Source organism: Bemisia tabaci, chromosome 3 (assembly GCF_918797505.1).
Source record: "Bemisia tabaci chromosome 3, PGI_BMITA_v3".
NCBI lineage: Eukaryota > Metazoa > Arthropoda > Insecta > Hemiptera > Aleyrodidae > Bemisia > Bemisia tabaci.
Window position 1 is genome coordinate 30,613,904 of NC_092795.1, and position 21,246 is coordinate 30,635,149.

The 21,246-nt window shown below is 40.7% G+C and overlaps 1 protein-coding gene and 1 long non-coding RNA gene across 4 annotated transcripts in view; one reads left to right on the forward strand and one right to left on the reverse strand.

Annotated features, from left to right (window-relative positions):
* The window catches only part of LOC140224233 (uncharacterized), a 93,628-nt gene extending 90,064 nt beyond the window's left edge, over positions 1-3,564 (forward strand). Inside the window, exon 6 of the long non-coding RNA XR_011899525.1 lies at positions 610-3,564. This is a non-coding gene — a long non-coding RNA (uncharacterized lncRNA). The remainder of the gene's footprint in view (positions 1-609) is intronic.
* DCX-EMAP (Doublecortin-domain-containing echinoderm-microtubule-associated protein) overlaps positions 1-21,246 on the reverse strand; it is a 126,025-nt gene that overhangs the window by 6,336 nt on the left and 98,443 nt on the right. The window lies entirely within an intron of this gene.

The following is a 21,246-nucleotide window of genomic DNA, read 5'->3' on the forward strand; positions in this document are numbered from 1 at the left end:
TCTGTGATTCTCCGTCTGAGAGGCTATTAAATCATCACCGATTCTTTGCTTTCTCCATCGAAAAAACGAATATGTGGCGGTGAATCTATTGCTCTACGTTTCAAAAACGCTGAATAATCCTCCAATTTTCCTATGAAGTACAGAAAATGCGGCTGAACGAACCGCGATTTGTCTGTAAAGCTGACGTTCATTATTCTGTCTTGCTAAGGAAGAACACCGTATGAACATCCGAGAGTTGCCAAATTTCCTTCGATGAAATGTTTATTTTTTTATTAAATTAATGAATATTTTACCTTTTCTGGGAATTTAGGTAAAATTGCGAACAAAATTATCTGAAAAATTGGAAGGAAAGTATTTATAAATGTTCCCGAAAATTCGTGATTTACCGAAGGAAATTTTGCAACGTCTAAAGGTTCATACGGCGATTTTTCCTTAGCACGGGAGTATTGCGCCCCTGTTTTCAATTTTACGATCAAACAAAGCTCTCGATGAAGTCCTCGCTGGAGACGAATTTCGACGTGAAGCATCGTGTGTCGATATTTTTCCATTTAAGGGTATGGCAGAATCGATTATTAAGGTATATACCCTGATAATCGACCTTTTCTACAGGTTTTGATGGTGGATCAATCGATATATCGCGAAGCGAGTGTCTCACGCTGAAAACAGTTGCTGCTTCCGAAGCCATCAAAACGGAGGCTCAAGCAAAGAACGAAGTCTCACACTGATCAAAGGCGGATCCTCCAACCCCTGCCGACGCATTAATCCTGTAAATCGTTTCCAATCTTTCAAAACCCCGAATAAATTTAACTCCTAAATTTTTTACGTGATAACTCCGGCCTCCTCTTAGATTAAGTATGAAGGGGAGATGGCTTAATAAAATGCAACAGCATTTACTCCGATAAAATGGGCCTGATGTACCCGCGGAGCACAAGAACTACGAATTAGAACTTTCTTAACTCTGTCCTTTAACGATATACTCTTATGTTTTCGGAGTTTTTAGTTACCCCTGGTGAGTATAAGTTGTTACTGGTGTCCTTAAATATAAGTGAATTTGCACCACCTTTGCACTGGTGTTTTACAGATCTGACTTTCCTCTACTCAAATTTACTTCAGGTTTATTCATGAGTTTACGCCTTTACGCCCTCCATTTGTTTTATCGGAAACGTATCGACAAGTTTGCCAACTATCACGGGTTAATGAAATCAAGCGCATATAAACTGGGAGAAATTTAGTTCCATTTGGCACCATCGTCTATTCATCACGATTAAATCAACCATTACCCCAGTGCGGCAGTTTTAAAACAAAGGCAAAACAACTCTCAATTATTTAATCCCGGTCCCCGTCAAGGAAATACACTGTATGAACATTCGAATGTTGACGAATTTCCTTTCGTAAAACATGTATTTTCGAGGAAAATTATGGGCATTTTCCTTTGAAATTTGTAGCTGCGCTGGATTGAAGATGTATTTAAGTTTTCTGGAAAATTCAAGGACAACTGTTTGCAATTTTCTCTGAAAATTCTACTTTAATTATAATTAATTTGGCAACGTTCGAATGTTCGTACGGTATTTTTTTCCTGAGCGCGAGAGTTAACGTGTGCCGTGTGCAGATTTATTCATCCTGTTCTGTGGCTTTTCATTAAGATTACCCGCACACTAGTTCATCGATCGGCCATTTTGTAGCTTACGGTGGCAGGTGGAAATGTCCAATAAAAAATGCCCGTTGCGATAATGTCTGTTTTAAAGTGTCCAATGGACGATTCATCCGTCGTTAATAAATTTACAACGCCCACTTTGCCCATAGTTAACAAATCCCCTTGCAAAAGTATGTCCTATTGCACTCTGAGAGAAAAAGTTCGGTTAAAAATTCCGGAACACCTAAACTTTTTTACTTCTGGTAATCGAAGTTTCCTGTCACTTAAACCGAACTTCCGTTCCAATAACCACAAATTTTTTTGACCTGAACCAAAAAAGCAAGGTGTTCAAGTTAACCAAAGTTAGGTAACTTACACACCGAACTTTTTTTCCACATTTTGTGTGACAAAATTTTGCTTGATGTGAGAAAAAAATCTATTTTTTCCCTAGAAATAATCTTGATCTCTGCCCATCTATACACAAATAGAATGCCCCCAACCCTTAGATGCCCAAGCCGGGTCAAATTGACCCGAGGTCCGAGGTTTGCTTAAAAAAAATGCGCGGGTGCACACTTAGATGTCGACAAATACATAAAAAAAAAGAATAAGACATCAAATTAAGAAAATAAGAAAAAGCAAATCGAGTGTCAACACAGCCGAAGACGTATTCGGGCCTCGTTGTTTTTAAACTTCTCTTCCGAATCTGAGCGACACGCCATTAAAAGCATCTAGAGCGAAGCATTACGAGTTCACGCCTCACGGTATCGCGCCTTCAATTTTGCAGATGCAACACGGACATCCATCAAGCACGAATAGTTGTATCTCTGCGCCGTCATCGCGTCGCGCGTTCTTTCCCTTGCTGTTTCCATATCGTGTTATAGTTCCGTCCTCTTATTTATAGGTGCGTATTTGACCACCCACGCATGGCTTTCCACCCAGTGATTCCAAGAATTATTATCAACCATAATTACATCAGCACTGAACTTAGGTGAAATCGTTAATAAAACGATAATTCAGTGAGCCTGAGGAGAGAATCACCAAGCCTGAACTAACAGTTCCTTGATTCTTGGATTCAGTCACAGATTAATGTTTCACGAACTCAGCACTCATTATTCAAGATATGTAAACGCATTAAGAGGCATTACCTTCAGGAGCCCAGGAGGTCAATATTTTTTATATTATCAAGCGTACCGTTGTATAAGAAAATGACCATTCAGCGCTGATCAAAGGGGCAACAAACCCTCGCGATATCATTCCTGAGGGAAGTGAAGGAGGAATAAGACAAGAGGGGAAGTCTTGATTTCAGAGAAAATTCCAGGAAACAGCGTGCATTGCAAGTGGAAAGCTTTCGAGGACTGTAAACTTTCTTTCACTACATAAATTTGGAATTATTTCCCGGAAAAGAGAATCGTTCCAAGATATGCGGGAAAATTCATCCTGAGGCAACCTCATTTTGATCTTGCACTTTGCCGAATGAGCTTGAGCGAGTTATTCCTGAAGAGATATGTGCTATTTTATTTCCAGGTTCCACCACCACTTTGATGTACGCTAGATGTTACCCATTTCGTGTATCATATCGCGGGAAAATCGATTTTCAGTCTCTGGATCCATCATTCAGGAATGTTTTTACACAAGAATCAGCCAGTAAAGACTTCACACAATTTCAACAGTGCTGTTCCTACCATCCTCGGTAGGTCGAGCAGTACGCGATACAATGCTCTCGTGGTAACAACGACGATGAAGTGCTGTGCCGTGTCCCAAACAATTCCCGGCATTGTAAACATGACCATGATTTATCCCCGCTGCGCGACATTGTGCCCGCTACGTGGGTTTCCCTAACTTCATCCCAGCGTGTAGCTGTATAAGCGCAGCCATGATTCTTATCAGGAATAAGTCAATCCTCCTTTTCCCGTGTCCCCCATATTCTATTATATTTTTTTTACAAAAAGAAAGATTTGAAAATATTATGATTCCCAACGCTCCTCTTAATGAGCACGCTGTGTTGTATCCATTAGCTTTTTTTTTACTTCACTGGTAAAAAAAAAAAAAAAAAAACCTTTTGGTTCAAGAGTGCAGTTTTTTGTCGCCGGATTTAAGAGTCTGGACTCTTGTTTCAATGCAAAATCCGCTTGAATCAATGCAAAATCCGCTTAAATCAATGCAAAATCCGCTTGAAACAAGAGTTCAAGACTCTTAAATCCGGCGACAAGAAACTGCGCTCTTAAGTCAATGCACCGCGGCATTGGTCCAAGAGGTTTTCTTTACCAGTGTTCTATGCGGCCAAACAATTTTCTGCAAAAATGAGAGTACAAAAGCTACACAAAATCGCTCTATTTTATTTTTGTGACTCACTTAGATTCCCAGTACCTATATTGTAAACGTTATAAATATTCGTTCCGAGGAACTCCTCAAAGGTTGAATTTCCGTAAGTACCTCCCTCTTCACTGGGTGACAAGCCTCGGAGAGGTGACGCGGGGCCTTTAAATCTCGTCTCGCCGTCAGCGGAAAAATCAAGAGAGCACAAAACGACGTCTGCAGGGAGCACCTTTTTTCACGCGTGTCAAAAGACGAGCTGCTGTAGGCACCGCTTTAATAGATTTCGCTGCCCCTTCAAGCGGGATGGGGTATGCACGTTCATTTATCTACGTGTCGCCCCCTCCTCCCCCGTCACCGCTTTCTGCTCTCCACGCATCGAACTCGCGCATTTCATCGGAGAGGGGTTTTGTCACTGAAAACAGCAAAGGGCCATACCCTGCAAAGGCTAGCCTCTTTGATTTTTGGTCTCAAGGGTAGTCCTTCGGGATGTGTATACCCAAAGCAATGTTGTCGCTTCGGTGAAGTTAACACTTGTGAGATACTCCAGGTTCTAAAACCACGGTTTGCTGACTGATCTATTCTTTTAAAATAAATTGACCGAGACATCGCCTTGAAACTATCTGGGAGTTTCGTCCACTTTGCTTCAAAGGATTCAAAATCAGGATAATTGTATTATGTATAATTAAAGCTTTAAACTGGGGCCCTCCAACAAACGATACTTAAAAAACAACCCACGAAAAAATTCCAAAAAGTAAGAACTAACAAAGAACAAATCAGAGGGGGCTCTACTTTCGGATTCGACCGACACACATAAAGTAATGATCACATAGTAGGTCATCCGTTGACCCAGTCGGAAATTTGACATTGAAATAATATTGTCAGATTATTGGGATATGATTTTACAAGGCTGGGTGGGTAACTTTACCCAAGCTTGGCTCAAGGTTGCTATGTCCGGCTTTTAATATTAGTAATTTAATATTGTGGCAATGTTGTCTCAGACTTGGAACCTGGTCCCGAAAATTAGTTGGAATAATATTGGTGCAATATCCGAGGAAGCTTGTGAGAAGGTTAGCCCCTAATATTGACGTAGGGTTGCCACAATCAGCGATTGCAAAGTTTATTTCTGAATATTGTGCTAATACTGTCTTAATATTAGCACCAGATCGGATGATCAACCTTGGTGCAATATTGCCATAATATTATTACGATCTTCAGTTTGTCGTGTTCACCCAAGCTTGGCTCAAGGTTGTTATGTCCGGATTTTAATATTAGAAATTCAATACTGTGGCAATGTTGCCCTGACATTGCTACTTGGTCGGAAATGGTGGGGCTGCTAATCTTGGTATAATATTGCAAGAATATTATGACAACCTACATACATACGAGTCGCTGTTATAGCGCTCTTTGGCGCTTTGCGACACCTAAACGCCACAAAGCTCGGTCTTCCCACAGGTTATCAGGGAGTTGACACTCCCTCATCTCACTTAACACCCCCTGTCGCCAACCTCTCACTGGGCGTCCCCTACGCCTCCTTCCAGGAGGAACCCAATCAAGCATCTTTTTTGGCAGCCTCTCTTCCGTCATCCTATTGACATGACCATACCAAACAAGTTGTTTGGTCATGACGTCGAACACGATGTCATTTTCGACTTCCATTATCTGACGCACTCTATCATTACGGACCCGATCTCTCCTAGAAATTCCTGCCGACCTTCTCCAGAAATCCATCTCCGTTGCTCTTAGCATATCCTGTGTCCGTTTCTTCAGCTGCCAAACTTCACATCCGTATGTTAATATACTTTTTACTACAGCGTTGTATATCCTCCTCTTGTTATCTTTGGAAATCCGCTGATCCCAGAGGATTCCATTTAACATCGCTATAGCCTTCCTTGCTAAGGTGTTCCTTTCCCTGATAGCTTGATCCGTCCTTCCATCCTGGGTCAACCGCACTCCCAAGTACTTGAAGTGCTCGCAGCATTTGATCTGCTGCCCATCCTCCAACTCAATGCTTTGCTGATCACCACCAAAAGTCATCTTCTCAGATTTGGATATGCTGACTTCCAAACCCCACTTCCGATATTCTTCTACTAACTTGCGCATCATGTACTCCGCGTCTTCTTGATCTTGAGCAACCACCACCTGGTCATCAGCAAAGCACAGAGTGAACAGAGTTTCAAGATCACCCAAGGGGACACCCATACCAGAACACTTCCTTTTCCATTCCTTTAGCACACATTCGAGGTAAATTTTAAATAATGTTGGCGACAAACAACATCCCTGTTTTAAACCCTTAGTCACATAAAATCCCGCTGACAACCCCCTATGATACTTAATTTTGGTAAAACTCCCTTTATAAAATCGCTTGACAGCATCAATCAACCCCCCGTTAAAATTCGATTTTTCCAAGGCCTCCCAAAGTTTCACCAACGGCACACTGTCATACGCTTTCTGGAGATCCACGAAAATTAAATGCAGCTCCTGAGCTACGGCCATTTTCTTCTCAATGACCTGGACAATAACAAAGAGATGATCTATCGTAGACCTGCCAGCTCTAAAACCAGCCTGCTCCTCTGCTTCGTGATCCTGCCATTCGTCCTCGATCTTCGCTTTCAGTATCTTCCCGTACACTTTGCTTATTGTCCCGGTCACTGAGAGCCCCCGGTAGTTGTTACAGTCGTCCTTCCTTCCCTTCTTTTTGTAGATGGCCTTGATCCAGGACTCCTTCCACTCCCTTGGTACCTCGTCACCCCTGATGCATTGCTGCATCAGTTTCCTGAGGCACTCAAAGAGCTTGGCAGTCCCGTACTTGACCAACTCAACAGGAATTCCCGCCAGGGACGGCGCTTTATCATTAAATTAGCTTTTAACCGCTTTAATTATGTCACAAGTGTGAATCTCCAAGTTGTTCATTCTTCCGTGGTCGTGTGCTGTCTCGGAAACTCTGGGCGCTGTTCCGTCAAAAGATCTTTTAAAAATGATTCCTCCAGTTTTTTAAGTGGTATCGGAGAAACGATGTCGCGCGCATGTCTCTACGTAAACCTTTAATTAACTTCCAGCTCTCAGCACTTTTTCTCCCCCTAGGTAGGTGTAATTCTAGAAACAGTTTGCTTTCCCAAGCTTCATTCTTCTTCCGTGTTATTGAGGCTCCTAACTTTAGACTGAGCTTTCCTGTAAGCAACTTTTCTTCAGCCTTTTTAGACGACAGAAATATAAGGATGTTTTTGCCTCTTGAGATTTATCTCGTCTTCATTTCTTCATCCCACCAGTAAGGATGTGCTTTTTATTACTGGTTTTGCAAATACCTAGGGCTTATTTAGCTGCAGAGTGGATACAATCTTTAATGAAATGATATTGCTCTTCAGTGGTACCCGATAAGCCATCCCCCAACTTCTCATCCAAGCGTTTACGATACAGAGCATTTTGACCTTAGGGTGCTGCAACTTTCGATGGTGTATCTTACCTCCACGCTCTTGCATCCCCTGTCCCTGCTGTTGTTCAGGCATGGCTCTTACAAGATCCTTAGTTTCCTTTACGGGAAAACGCTATATTGCTCGGAGGAAATGATGTGTCACTGCGCAGGAGAGTCCCTGCACACTCTAACTTGCTGCAATTTCAGCTTAGTGAGTGCTTAACTATCACATATCGATGTTGATTTCAATCCTCGCGTTGGTGGACCCAGGTATACTTTATGGATGTCTTTGTGTTGAAAAAAGCCATCAAAATTGCTCATCTCAGTTTGAGAACAAATTGAGATGAGCCGATCACGTTATCATTAACAGCATCCTCCCCAAACGGCCCAACAACTTTTACGTTTACGCGTGTCCGTTCTGCTGTTCAAAATCACCCATAAGTATGACTTCTGCCAGCACCAACGTTCAGAATTTATATTCAGATCTTCAAAAAATTGGTCCTTACACGCGACAGTGGCATCATCATTTACACCGTTACACGCCAAGCAGCGTGATCTTATGTCCGTATAGCGTTGAGGTTTCATTCTGAAAGTCGCTGGTTGCGGACTCCCAGGTGCCCACAAAACGTACGTAGGCTTTTCCGCTTGAGTTATTGCTACTCTTGCTGAGCACGCTGATCTTTGGCCACGCCCGCTGTAGAATAGATCATAGTCACGTAACTCTCTGAACCGTGCCCTTTCTTCTTGGTTTCAGAAGAACAGCGAATCACTTCAAGCTTCTGGATCTCCGATATCACTTCCGGTTAGGGGCTTTTCGAAATGCCTTGGGCATTTCCACGTCCCTTATATCCATGTCAGTTTTCTTTAATTTTTCGTCGGACGTGTTCCGTTTTGTTTCCAGTGGTACCGAGGCTTGTTCGTTAGGTCTTTTTGACAGTGAAACCTTTTACAAGTCCCGGGGAGTCAGCCCGAGACTCAACCCCCAACCTGCGAGAGGACCAGGGTTGATTTTGGGAGTTGCCTCTCTAGACAGGTTGCTTTCACTTCTGCTCAGAGCCCTGTCTGCCCTTCTAGCAAGTGGTTCATACGCCCAGAGGCCGGTTGACATCTCCACTATCCCCTTTTAAGGCAGGGGCTACAGCTGGGGTCCGCAGGATTGCTATACTGTGACAACAGCTCCCCCATACGGGTATTATGACAACCTAAAGAGTTTAAAGAGTTATGACAACCTAAAGAGTTTAATGTTGACCAAAGCTTGACGCAACATATATACTACCGACCCTTGATATCAGATCGTGGCGTCGCAATGCCTAAAGAAGCATTCGGAACATTGGAGTACCGAGGAACCTTCCTAAGTCAGCTACTTTCTTGGCTGCTTGCACTGGATGAAGCATTCAACTTATATCCCACTTGAAACGGACACTGCCCAGGCGAAACGAGAACCAGCCCCATTGACGGGGCGGCCGCGCGCGGACCGTTGCCAAAAAGCTCCATTTGAGCCCTTGGCCTAAGAATATCGGTAAGATGGGTTAGACGCCTATGGATCATGTGCCTATTACGTCAAAAAGCGAAAGATCGCAGTTGTTGCCCTTTAATTTGCCCTTAAAGGGACCGCAACGGCAGATCCGCGGCGAGCGCGCCCTGGTGGCGGAAATAGCAAACGCGGTCGAATTGTGCTCGCCGCGCACAATATTGTGTTAATCTTATGACAATATTAGAAACAGAAGTCTAAAATGTTTATTTTCTTAATCTTGTGACAATGTTAAAGTGCGAATATTACCACAATGTTGTAAAAATAATGTTAGCATAATATCAATTCAGCAGTTTTAGATATCCAATATTGTGTCAATATTATGACAATATTACGAACAGAGGCCTGTAATGTTTGTTGTTCTAACGTTATTTGAATGTTAACATAATAACATTACCACAGTATTACAGAGATAACATCGTCTCGCTAGTCACTCTATGTTTATTAACCAGATTCTCATGAGTAATCCTATATCATATTCATTTATACCATAGGTATCATCGAAATGTACTCTTAAAAACACCAAACTTGTCTTGAGAACAATGCGCCGATGTTAATTTCACAGTAATGTGTTCCTAATATTGCTGCAACATTGTGACAATATCGAAGGAGGATGCTACACCGTGGCTAAAGTTTTAATATTGTCACAATGATACAACGTGAACCTTGTGTTGATCTCGTGAAAGGAACATTGAACCGATGTTAATTTCACAGTAATGTGTTCCTAATATTGCTGCAACATTATGACAATATCGAAGGAGGATGCTACACCGTGGCTAAAGTTTTAATATTGTCACAATGATACAACGTGAACCTTGTGTTGATCTCGTGAAAGGAACATTGTACCGATGTTAAATTCACAGTGATGTGTTCATAATATTGCTGCAACATTGTGACGATATCGAAGGAGGATGCTACACCGTGGCTAAAGTTTTAATATTGTCACAATGATACAACGTGAACCTTATGTTGATCTCGTGAAAGGAAGATTGTACCGATGTTAAATTCCCAGTAATGTGTTCATAATATTGCTGCAACATTGTGACGATATCGAAGGAGGATGCTACACCGTGGTTAAAGTTTTAATATTGTCACAATGATAAAACGTGAACCTTGTGTTGATCTCGTGAAAGGAACATTGTACCGATGCTAATTTCCCAGTAATGTGTTCCTAATATTGCAGCAACATTGTGACAATATGAATCCACCAAGTACTAACCTGAGCTTGAATTCTTAATATTACGGCAAGATTAACATCACAATATTACACCACCAATGTTGTGGGTATGTTGAGATAACCTTTAAACCGGAAGCTTCCTACCACAAGTTCCCAACAATCTCCTTGAGTTTGGCTCAATATTATTTCAATGTAAATTTCCGACTGGGGAGTTACTAATTTTTTCACTTCATATCGAGGGTGTATCTTCAATTTTAGGTTCGGTAAATTTTATTGTAACTATTTTTAATGTAAGACTTCTTGGCACGATTGAACTTAATTTTGAAGTTGTACTCCAGAATTACAGTAAAAAAACGAAAACATTTGTTGTCGCAGAGGGTCTCTCAGGCGCCTTGGCCTCTTTACTTTGGCACTGTGTCTGCGGGGGTGCCCATTACGCCACTAAAAACGTAATCAGGGTGTCTACAAGTCCGGAATTTCCGGATAGCTCGGTAATAGTACTGATTTTTTAAGGGGGACCCGGAAGTACTGAAAAAGTGCGGGGATTCCGCAAGAGCTCCGGAATTTTTTGTCATTTTTGTCTCAATTTGAGCGAGAAAATCAAATTTTTGAATTTTTTCGAATTTCGTCGAATGGAGGTACTGAAAGAGTACTGAATTTTTCGTTGAGGAGGTACTGAATTTCTCGAGAATGCACCGAAATAGCACTGTAAAAGTACTGATTTTTGGCCAACCTGTTTTAGTAGACGCCCTGGTAATCCAAATATGGCATTATCTGAATTTCCGTATACTGAAAAAAAATTCTCGGCGTTTTTACCAAGGTCCGTTGGTACCTTTACCATCTCACTTTGTTTACCAATTATTGGTAATTTTACCAAAACAAACTGGTAAGCTTACCTAAAAACCGGTATTTTTACTGTTTCTTTCAGGTAAGAATACCACTTTTATTGGTAATCAATTCCCGGTAACTTTGCCATTTTATCTCGGTAATTCTACCACAGTCGATAAAAAATATTGGCGTTTTTACCAAGGTCCAGTAAAATTGCCGAGAAGGTTCAATAATTTCACCGAGATTTCTTGGTAAAATTACCAATTCCATGAATGGTAATTTTACCAAGAAAAAACTGGGATCAAATAGAACCCTGAATTCTTGGTAATTTTACCCTTTTCTTAGTAAATACACCGAAATTTTTTTTTCAGTGTAGAGGATGTTTCCTTGGTCCGGCAGGATGAGAAAATCTAGCAACGAAGCTCGGGCTTTCGAGCGCTCGTGAGAGAATGCGATTATGCTCGCACGTAACTGCACCGATGGTGGGATTAACCGCGAGCGATCCGCAACATCCACCGAAATAAGACCTCCGCGTATCCATTTTTCCGGGGAATCGTTCAGTTCCGCCCGAGGAGTCAGTGTAAAGGAGGCGGATTTTAGCCGAAGAACGGCAACGTGGAACCTGCGTGTTTTGGTTCCCACTTGGATCGCATTCCGTGGAAAAGGGCCGACCTTTGATTACGTGTTGTCAGATCATGCGACACAACGGGTGCAGATCGCGATCGACAAACCGGATGAAAACTCAAACCCTTCCTCGAGGCGTCGATTAATATTGTTTGAGTGCCTACGTAGCGAGAGTATGGACGCGTGTGAGACTCCGAGAATCCATCAGGCCCTCACCGATGCCTCCGCGGGTGAAGTTGAGGCCTGGAAAGGCCGCCAACCCATGCATTCAATTATCCAAAACGACTTATTATTACAATGGAAAATTTGCATGCAGATTTTTCATTGCTTCATCTGAAAGTACACTATGGGAAATAGTACATATGAAAATAGATTTAAAAGTGAGAACATGCACCGCCTAGTGACGTCATCTGGCGGCATTTCGCATTTAAACAAATGTATTTTAGCAGATTAGATTATTTGTTCTTATCTTCTCCAATAATTGTTCAATTCACGAACCAAGGGTATCCTCGTACTCAGTTCACTCGGTAGGTTCTACTTAAACAGGAAATTCATCAAATTTCAGACCCCTGCAAATTCTCGATTGTTACGACGCGTCGTTTGTAAAGCGTGTATTTGACTTTGTTTTTGCCAGACCTTGTTTAGTACCCCACTGCGTGCATAACATAGTAGCTAGGTCGGCCTCCTGTGGTGTACTGATTGTAATGCTTGCTCTCTGATCAAGAGGTCCCGGGGTTCAATTCCCGGCTAGCTCACCCGAGTATGATGCCTTCAAGCAACAGTTGTCTAGGGCTGGTTTGATTAGGGACGGAGGGGGGCTGAGACGGAGGGGACGGTAAAGCAAAGCGCACGATTATCCCTCGTGGGATATTTAAAGTGTAAAAAAGAGAAGAAGAAGAAAAGCCAGTGCTGAAAAATTAGTACTTTCCCCCATTTAAACCCATGTAAGGTATCTACGTTGTGGATACCACAATGTGGCAGCTTTGGTGCACAATGTGTAGGAGTTGCAACAGCGTCTTTTATCGCGAGAGGATTCAACGTTAAAGCGAAATCAATTATGATGCCTCCGCTAAGGACCCAGGCGCCGACTGCCGATTAAACTTGGGTGCTTTCGCTCAAAGCTCACCAAAGCAACCAATTCACACGTCCTTTCCTGGAAAGTCTCCCTCGAAATTTCGCACGTGCCTACGTGACCTTTGACCCGTCTCTTCGTACTAGACTACAATAACAGCAGTTCCGCGCGGTTCACTGGCCTGTAAAAGTCTTCGTGAAAAAATTATGTGTGGAGCGGAGCTCATGGTAATCGTTTTTAACACCGAAAACTCTTGTCATATCTAGTGGCGATTTTGCAAGTTGGCAAAATTGTTTTTCCTCTATTTAAATTCATTGATAATATCAATTTTAGGGGAGGCAGGCTGCCTCAAAACCAAGCAAATCTGAAAATTCAATTTTTATGAATGTGCGCTCTATAATCTAGGGTAAATTCCTATACATTTTAAAGGCGTTCAGTAGTTTGGTTATTGGTGTTTAAAAAAATTATTACATGGGCGGATTATGCCATTTGACAGGAAACGTAGCGTTATTAGATAAAGTGGGAAAATTGTTTGGGTGTGCGATACATGTTTTCCAATGTAATTTGGGCTGCTAAATCCAAAATTGATCCTAGTCTGTCTTTATCTTTTAAGGTACATCCTGATTTTCTGGAAAATTGGCGCCTTGTAAGGAGAAACTCGAGGTCGTTTTCGGACTCGGAATTGAAAATTACTTCGGTATCATTGTTCATACCTCCAGCGTTTATCTTTTAAAAATAAGTCTGAAAACCTGTTTAATTTCAAATAAGCTATTACTATGCAGAGCGTGCTACTGCGAGGGCTGGAGAGGCCAGAGCCCCTTCAATTTTGTGTATATGCAATTCTGACAATCACTGAGTACGAATAGTTGCATGCGAGCTTTCATCGAGTCAGGAGCCGGCTGTAAACTCAAGGTGCGTCTCCCTCTGGCTTTTCTAGGTAAGTGGAAAAGAGCCAGTTTATCTTTATGGAAGAAATTGTCCGATCGTTAAATATGGTTAGCAGAATCCCATATTCCTTCGCGAAAGAAACATTCTTAGTTTCATCATTTTAATCTGAATGATTTTAACATAGGCCATTTTTTTTATCACATCCAGTGATAGGAAAATTGAATTTGCTCAGAAAATGATTTTTATCTCCTGGTCTTTCGTCAGTTGGATCGTGTCTTTTTCTTCAGGTATTTAAATAAAATAAGCCAAATAATAACTAGCTTCCTTCGTGCTTACTTTTGAGTGAAAAGAAACTTAATCCGTGGAAAGGGGTTTCGTGCTAAATTATTACATTTAATTCTCTGGAAAATTCTGACAACGAACAAAATAACATCTCCTCTCCCAAAATATCTAGCTCCCTTGCGCTGAGGAACCTAAACACTCCTCATTCTTGCAAAGAAAAAAACTTTCAACGCGATGGCTCCTTTTTCCTACCTTATCATCTCAATTTATAAAAAAAGTTCTATTAATTTCCATAAATTTAGCTACATAGGATGCGGAAAGTAACGAGCAAATATTGACATCACGCATCAATGTTATGAGAAGAAAAGTAAAGTAAAACATCATTATAATTTTAAACGGTCCCATCATTTTCCTTTTTCATCGATAATTTTTCCAAGAATTTACTTGAAAAGGCGTGTGAAGTTGCTCCAGGCAAAGCCACGCACATAGTTGAAGGCTGCCTAATTTTCAAACGGAGAGAAAGTCTTATGTCCCTTCGCACAGCTGTAAGTACCCTCGAGGCTAAAATAACCAAAACTTATTATTTATAGGGGAGGAATTTTCCGTGGGTAACCGCAACCCCCTCCCCATTTCAGTGCCGTAGTCCGCCTGGGAGGGGAAGCAGCTACTCTCAGAGACCCATTAAGGGGACACTCAATACCCCGCACAAAGCGCTGTAAATCATCCATCCGCGATTGGGTTTATTTTAACTCGGATTTTCATTTCCGAACCTTTGTCCGCATGGATTGTTTTATAACGCTAATTTTTTTCAGCGGAGACGTATGGATCGGTAGACGAAGTGAACCGATAAAGAAGATAAACCTCGAGACCACGCTTTAATAATCATCTTTGAAAGACTGTAAATCTGTTTTCTTTCAACATTTATCATTATCGACCTTTTATGCTGCGAGCGTTGGTGGGATTTCGTAAATGTTTATTAAAAGAAATTCTGCTAATTTAAAACTTTTTTAGAAATCAATGATACCCGTCCCGCGCGTCCCGTCGTAATTCGTAACTTTCTGCTCTTCTATGCCAAGTTAAACAATTTTAAAATATGGTTTCATCTGCTTAGCTAAACAAACTTTCAATAGTCTTGTAATGGCAATTATTAGAGCTCAAAATTGTTTACTCTAATCGAAATTTTTGGCCTTGTTTTCCGTAACATAGTGTGAACGCAGCACTTTTTTACCACCGTGTTACATACAATTCAGGCCACCACTCTTAGTTTTTTCTCGCAAATTTTCAGTATGTAGCTCCTTTTATTCGTCTCTATACATTTTCTACCCAGAAGCCGATTTCCGAACATCAGCGCAGTTATATTATTGTGGAAACATCGGTCAATTGGCTACACAAAAATATAAACAATTTAACAAATCTAACTTTTGCACCATTCTTGCCAAAACGCCTGTGATAATTTCAGGACAAGCACCACGCCAGCCAGGGCTCGTGAAAGGAATTCAACCAAAATCAGTTTGACTACATCAGACATTACCTAATTTTTTCTAATGTAATATCTTTCAAACAGAGAACTTAGCAATTCTGAAATGTAAAATTTTGAGTATATTCCTCAGAATCTAGTAAAACTAGGATAAAGTCGCAGAAAGTTTAAAGACTTTACGCAGTCTAGTTATTTGTTTAAAAAATAAGTTACAAAAGAAATACTGGCAACACGATATGCAGTTCAGTGGCGTGGCGTGCTTAGCGATGTATCGATTGATCTGTCATTCAAACCTATGGAATGGGATCGATAAATAGGATGTTCGCAGCGAACACCTTGATAATCGATTCTTTACCATAGCTTCAAGTGGAGGAATATCGATAATCGATCATTCACGCTACGCCACTGATGCAGTTAGGCTTATTATCCGGATATTTACTTGTAGCTAATTCTTTACGATACATTTTTTAAGTGCTTGATATCTTACATTTTTGAATATTCAGACATGTACGCCTATGAAGAATGACCGGCAGGTTTTAAATGGATAAATTTAACATTTTTGCCGGTTTTATTATTGATGGGAAAATGCGAGACAATTTTTTTACTCTCATAATACGTCTCTTAAAATTTTCTTAAGGACAAAAGACACGCAGTCCAGCTACAAAGGTGATGAGGTTAATTAGGGGAAAAACTTAATTTTCCGAGAAAAGCTAGCGATTCGAGGAGACAAACTGCGCATTTGTGTGAGACCAAAGTCGCCACCCAGTCCTGCTGTGCTAAGGAAAAAAGCCGCGTTCTAGGGACTATTGAATGTTGCCAAATTTTCTCCCGTAAAATATGTATTTTACAGAAACGTTACTAATAGTTTCTTTTAAAATTTCCTGATATACTGGATTTTATCACACATAATATACGCTTAAAATACTAAAGGAAAAAATTATAAATTGTTCCAAAAATTCGCACTTTTTTAAATAAATCTGACAACGTCTTGAGGTTCATACGGTCATTTTCCTTGGGACGGCAGTAAGTCTCAGTTACCATTATCACGCGGCATGATGCGTCCAAGAACGAGCTATCTTTCTCCGTGGAACTCATTAACGCCGCCATATAACTGAGACCGGGCAGGATTCAACCGTGCTAAGGCAGAACGCCGTATGAACATTCGAATGTTGCCAAAATCCCGCTAGAAACAAACACTCATTTCGGAGAAAATTCCTGAATATTTTTTTCGACATTTTCAGAAATCTCGGATAAAAACATTCGTTAAAATTCGACAAAAAATCTAAATATAAAAGTGACAGGTTTTTAAAAATATCCGTAATTTATCCAGGAAAAACTTGGCAACGTCGGGGAGATTGTGCGTCGTTTTTCCATAGCTGTACAGAACCATGGCTTTCCGACTTTGTGTTGAACCGACGTGCTCCGCCGCGAAAAAAAAGAGGGAGCGTTTTGTGTTTGCGTTACGCGATAATTTCGATGGCTCGCCGAGATTTAATTAAATCGACAAATATTGTTGTGAGACGCCCCGACGGACTCCTTGCAGCGTCTTGACAGAAGCGCCTAATGAAAAGACAACACCAGAGAGCATTAGAAGCTGCAACCGTCCGCCATCACGAAAATTTGCCTGGCTTGACTCGATAAGGAAACTACCGAGGGTGGTAAACGCGTTGTGGATTGAGTATCCCGACTGATGCTCTAATTGTGAGCCAAATTTTAAGCAGTCATTTGGCCGGCAGGTTAAGATTTTGAAGTGCCATCTAGAGTCTCTTTATACTGAGAGTCAAGAAAATGTGAATCCGTCTCTGATTGGTTCCCGTATTTTAGGCCTTCACAGTGTCACAAACGGGAATAAAGATTAAATTTTCACCGATTGCAAAGATTATAATTGCGCGATTATTAATGCATGGTAGAGTACCTTTATAGACAGAGTATGGCCATTCGTATCTTTTTACCACAGGAAGACTGTGCCGCTTTTTGATTTGTCAACGAGTTTTCAGGCTTTATGATGCACTTACGGCCTTAAATAAACAAACAAGATGGCGGCTCACCGCAACGTTGCTACGAGGCTAAAATTTGACAAAAATTTCAATTATACGGCAGTAACAATTTAAACTAGCATATATACGAATAACACATGAAAAACACATGCAAACCCTATTAAATAGCTTTTCGCCTTTAGCACAGGAGGATGTGAGATGTTCACAACCTCAAACTTGCTTGCTGATAACAGCCATCTTGTTTGTTTATTTACGGCCGTGAGAAGATCGTGTCAGCCTATTTTTATGCGACCAATGAAAAACCGGCACAAAAATGGCCATACTCTGTCTATGAAGGTACTCTAATCATAGAGTACATAGAGTCGTAATGCAAGTGGGAGAGCTGGCGCCACTGTACGAATTTTGGAAATTTGACTAGAAATTTGAGTTTTCCGTCGAAAAAAACCACGCGATACCGAGTTTCACCGAACTCGAACAAACAGAAACTGAGATAGCATATTAGGCCACGTCCGCAATTTTGGAATGAACTTTCAAAAATGGACTAAAAATTCGAATTTACCGTCGAAAAATACCCTCAGACACCGAGTTTCAGAAAAATTCATCGAACAGGAGCCGACATAGCATTTTAGGCTACGTCCGCCATCTTGGATTTGAGAATTTTTAAAACTTGACTATAAATTCGAGTTTCCCGTCGAAAAGTACCCCTGCTCCCGCGGTTCACAAAGCTCTATAACGAATAGAAACCGAGATAGAATTTTAGGCCACATCCAACAACTTGGAGTAGAGAATTTTAAAAAATTGACTAAATATTCGAGTTTCCCGTTGAAAAATACCCTGCGACACCGCGTTTCATATGACTCGAACAAACAGAAACCGAGATAGCATTTTAACCCACGTCCGCCATCTTCGATTAGAGAATTTTAAAAAAATGGACTAAAAATTCGAGTTTCCCGTCGAAAAATACCTCCTGACAGCGAATTTCAGAAAAATTCATCTAACAGGAGTCGAGATAGCATTTTAAGCCACTTCAGTCATTTCGGATTTTCGAATTTTGATTTTTTTTAATTTTGACAGATTTTGATTTAAAACGCATGATACCCAAAATCGAAGCACAGATTCGGATTCCTCGTTGAAAATCGATGCAATTGCATGTATCATACCCTGACACCGAATTTCAGAAAAATCCATCGAACAGGAGCCGAGATAGCATTTTAAGCCACGTCAGTCATTTCAGATTTTCGAATTTGGAGAATTTAACTTAAAACGCGTGATACCCAAAATCGAAGCTCAGATTCGGATTCCTCGTTAAAAATCGATACAATTGCATGTATCATACCCTGACACCGAATTTCAGAAAAATCCATCGAACAGGAGCCGAGATAGCATTTTAAGCCACGTCAGTCATTTCAGATTTTCGAATTTGGAGAATTTAACTTAAAACGCGTGATACCCAAAATCGAAGCTCAGATTCGGATTCCTCGTTAAAAATCGATACAATTTCATGTATCATACCCGAGCACAGCGTGAAGGAAAGAGACGTAACGAAGGCATACTGATTCGAGCATATGAATGCAACGTGGCAACATGGGTAGTGCTCAGTGGGTCAGCGGAGGAGGAAGAAAAAGAATTTATCGTGAGGAATTCCTCGCGACGAAACCGAATGCTTAGCGCCGGCCGGCGCGGCGCGGCGCCCCCCCCCCCCCCCGTTCAGTTTCACTCGGGCGACAGGCGGCGGCGGCGTAGTTCAAAAGAGCAGTACGACAGAATCTATACGCGTCGTTAAACCTTTTTCCTTCACGCTATTCGAACATATGATACATGAAGTCTCATTAATTTTTCACGAGGAATCCGAACCTGAGTTCAGATTTTGGATATTACGCGTTTTAATCTATTTAAAATCGTAGGAGAAATTACAGAATTGTCCTTGAAAATTGATCACACGTCAGTATTTTTTTACGTCGTTAAACCTCTTTCCTTCACGCTATTCTAACAAATGATGCATGAAATCGCATCAGTTTTTACGAGGAATCCGAATCTGAGCTCAGATTTTGGATATTACGCGTTTTAATCTATTTGAAATCGTAGGAGAAATTACAGAATTGTCCTTGAACATTGATCACACGTTAGTGTTTTTTTACCTCATTAAACCTCTTTCCTTCACGCTATACTAACATATAATGCATAAAGTCGCATCAGTTTTTCACGAGGAATCCGAATCTGAGCTCAGATTTTGGATATTACGCGTTTTAATCTATTTGAAATCGTAGGAGAAATTACAGAATTGTCCTTGAACATTGATCACACGTTAGTGTTTTTTTACCTCATTAAACCTCTTTCCCTCACGCTATACTAACATATAATGCATAAAGTCGCATCAGTTGTTCACGAGGAATCAGAATCTGAGCTTAGATTTTGGATATTACGCGTTTTAATATATTTAAAATCAAAGGAGATATTACAGAATTGTCCTTGAAAATTGATCACACGTTAGTGTTTTTTTTTACGTCATTAAACCTCTTTCCTTCACGCTATTCTAACAAATGATGCATGAAATCGCATCAGTTTTTCACGAGGAATCCGAATCTGAGCTTAGGTTTCGGATATTTTGCGTTTTAATATATTTAAAATCGTAGGAGAAATTACAGAATTGTCCTTGAAAATTGATCACACGTTATTGTTTTTTTACCTCATTAAACCTCTTTTCTTCACGCTATTCTAACAAATGATGTATGAAATCGCATCAAATTTTCACGAGGAATCCGAATCGAAGCTTAGATTTTGGATATTCTGCGTTATAATATATTTAAAATCGTAGGAGAAATTAAAAAATTGTCCTTGAAAATTGCTCACGCATTAGTGTTTTCTTTTACCCCTTTTTTCTTCTGCATTCACATAATGAAATTAGACCAACAGTGGACTCATCGACTAGTCTAGCCTAATCCCCCAGAATCGGTCTAAAGGGCGAACGATTTTATCAGATAAGATGTGCGGTCGTAGTTTCCGGGCAATTGCGATTTGATGGAAGCTGCGACGAGGAGAAACGGAAGATATGCGGAACCCGGGCGGGTATTAAGTGAAAAACCAGGAAGGGGAAAGCCTTTCTTCCCGTACAATTTGTGCTCGGGCCAACTTATGTGGTCACTTGAGCATTGTATAGGAGGTTGCGGGAAACTATTTTTTTGCAGCAACAACCAATTGGATTGCATTTTGCAAAAAGGAACAAAGAGCATTTCAATGTTGCTGGGATTGTGCAACTTTGGTACAACAACCGAGGTGCATTCTTTGCAAAAAGTACACTTTTACGACGGCAATTTTCGTCTTGAATTCATAGTTTATTGGGAGTAGAGGTGAAACTAGTTTAGATGATCGTTTATGTTTGCAAGGTAAAAAAAGTTGCACAATCGTAGCGACAATGGAATACTCTTGGTTCCTTTTTGCGAGACACAATCGAAGTATTAAAATAGTTTTAATCATAATCTTGGCTTTTATAGGTATTTTTTCAAGGTGAGGTTTTCTCTTGATAATAGATGTATAAATGTTAGTTTTATGTCAAAATTAAGTTTTAATTTAGTCAAAGGCGACAAGTTTTCTTGGATTCAAAAATTCCCCGAATTTTCAGATGTTGACAAAAAAATCCGTTTTTATTTTCAGTGTTTTTTTGGCATGGTTTCCGATAAAAACTCTAATCACGGATAGCTCTTAAAGCGGATCCAGGGCTGGATCTAGCGGGTGGCCGCATGGGCCACGGCCCATGGCGGTAAATTTTGCAATTTTTTAAATATAGGCTGAGAAAAAAATCGGATTCAGAAAAAAAATTACAATCGAGAAAAGGCGAAATAATCTCCCATTTTCTGAGAGTATATAAATTTCTAATTTTCTCGTCTTTCGGTGACTCAAAAGACAGCACCTTTAATTAGTCGAGTTAAGAGAGAAACCAAAGACGCAATTTCGCCTAGAGTGGCGCGGTGCAGAGAGCAATAATGACGAGGACTTGAGATGAAAAGGAGTGCCC